The 2,455-nt window shown below is 41.1% G+C and overlaps 1 pseudogene; it reads right to left on the bottom strand.

Moving 5' to 3' along the window:
* Positions 1-477: 477 nt before the first annotated feature.
* On the bottom strand, positions 478-1,757 carry LOC118654406 (annotated as a pseudogene).
* Between the last annotated feature and the right edge of the window lie 698 nt (positions 1,758-2,455).

The raw sequence follows: 2,455 nt of genomic DNA, 5'->3' as shown, positions 1-2,455 counted from the left end.
AAAGGGCAAGTGAACAAACATATACTCATAAATGATTACATTTTCAAGAAGGTACCTTTGTGGAAGTACACAGGAAAGGGAACTTTCAGGAAGCTGTTGATAGGGACCGAGGAGATTTAAAGCTAAGGTTTTGGTAAGCACTCCAGTGAGGTGTAGGAAGACATTTCTAAGAGTAGATTCTGCAGCATCAATGAAAAATTCTCCAAAAATTGGCATGTTTTCAATGAATTTAAATTAATTGAGGCTTCCAGCAGTGAAGGGTAAAAACAAGATCTAAGGAAGCGAACCATCATCACAACCACTTAAAAAAGGTGACTGTGCCATTTGGCTCATGATGCTATATGGTCCAAAAGCTTTTGGTGGCATGATATGGACAAGAAAAATATAAGTACACAAATCACATAACACCATTAAAACTCAAAAACATTTTTTTTTTCATTTGAAAAAGGATTTGGAATACATAAAACAAGGCAACATTTATTCTTTTTTCTCATCTTCTGGTGTGGGATCTGTTGGTGGCTCCTCCACTGTGGTGCTGTTGCTCTCTGAACCAGTGTTACTATTTGTGGTCCCTTCCTTCCCCATACTGTCCACCACTTCCTGTCCACTCTCCTTGTCCTCAAGAATAGATGTGCCTTCTTCATCATTCTGCTGACTTTCTGTTGTTTCTTCAAGGTGTGCCTCCTTTGTCTCCATTGGAATGTTCTCGTCTTCTTTCTTTTCTTTGGTCTTATTAGCTGCTTGTTCTTCCTTAGGAACAATGCTGCTCTGATTGTGTTCAGTTTGCTCTGCTGCCTCCTTATCCCTTTCATCCTGCCTTTGGCGAGCCTGTTCCTCTGCCTGTGCAATTTCAGCTGCAATTTTTCCATATCCACTTCTATTTTTAAACCACACAACCTTTTAAGTTCATTGTTAAATGAATCTGTGCTTTCCAGGAATTTATTCTTTTCCTGGTGTCGCACCTCTATTTGAAGAAGTTCAGCTTCTAGTTTTCGTTGATGAACCATTAAGGATTGGACCTGTAGTTTGAGGACCTGCATTCTAGCTGTTGTGACAACCGACCGAACGTCTGGCACCACGTTTTCACTAAGGATTTCACTGATGAGGCGGTGGTTTCTCTGGAAACAGGTGGTGGCTTATATGCTTCATTGAAAAGCCATCACCATAATCAGCTGGATCTTCAGCAGGCTGGATGCTCATGTAAGGTTCTCCTTTCTCCATGCGAGACTGCCTCTGTCGACTTTCTTCCTCTAAAGTGGCTTCCGCACAACTTTTTGCATTTATGTGAGCAAGGTATGCGGGGGAATTGTGGTAGGCCTTCATAGACTCATTGTACTCTATCTTTTCTGCTTCGTATTCATTTAAATATTCTTGTTTTTCTTCATCAGTGAGATCTTGCCACATGACACCAATAATCTTGCCAATCTCCCACAACTTTAAGTCTGGGTTGGAAGCCTTTACTTGGTCCCAGACCTTTCTGTTGTACCTCATGTAGGGTATCAGCGGCTTATCTGGAGGCTTTGGGGGATTTTGGAATTGTAATACCAGGGGATGCCTTGACCCGACTGTTAGTGCCCGGGTTCCCTCCCAGCCTGTAGTTGTTGTAGGCGAAATGACTGTATGGATTGTATCCCACAAACTCTGGTGTGCTGGGCATTTGTGTTGCAGGAGCTGGGGTGGGAGGTGGGGTATAAGATGGTCTTTTAGACATTTTGGAAGATTAAGTTCTCAGTTCCTTAAGAATGAATCAGACACTGTGGGCATAAAAGGTGCCCACAGCTCCAGCCTTGCTTCCCTTTGTTAAGGTAACTTTTTGTACATCAGAGTCTACTGGGAGTAAATTAGTGATACACACACATGCACACACAAATACTTTGGTCACAGTAATAAGGTTATATTGGAATTTATATCTGAATTAATTTGGGGGGTTTAATCCTTCTTGGATTCAGAGTGTTCATGTCTATGCTCACTTTATATTATAGGCTGAAGTTTAATAGTGATCAACCTGTGAACATCAAGGGGGATTAAATAAATTAAAGCGCCCCGTAAACATCTTGTTTCTTTGAACACAGTTCAATAAAATGAATAAAACTTAGTATTGATGCCTTTTGTTTGTGAGGCTTGGACTGCTTAGTATAATGAGCCATCATTTGGGAAATTTGTATTTTCATTTGTAAGAAACCTTAAAATATGGAGGGCATTAAAATGACCCAGTTGATTAATTACACTTGGATGGAGTTCAGGTTTGTTCATGGCAATGAATCTGGGAAACAGTACCCAGTTGCAGAGTTCAAACATCCTTCAGCAGTCATGTGGCTTGTGTTGACAGGGTGAAATGAAGGCTTTTACCTCTGACAGTGAAACTGAAACAGATCAGGTGCAGAGTTCATGTGACTATTCACTTGGGCTTGTATCTCTCCAAAGAGGCAGGCACTGATGGAGGTTAGTTAGATCT

This window comes from Myotis myotis, unplaced genomic scaffold, assembly GCF_014108235.1.
Source record: "Myotis myotis isolate mMyoMyo1 unplaced genomic scaffold, mMyoMyo1.p scaffold_m19_p_4, whole genome shotgun sequence".
Classification (NCBI taxonomy): Eukaryota; Metazoa; Chordata; class Mammalia; order Chiroptera; family Vespertilionidae; genus Myotis; species Myotis myotis.
Note: the sequence above shows the minus strand (reverse complement) of the source record. Positions and strands in the feature narration are given on the sequence as shown.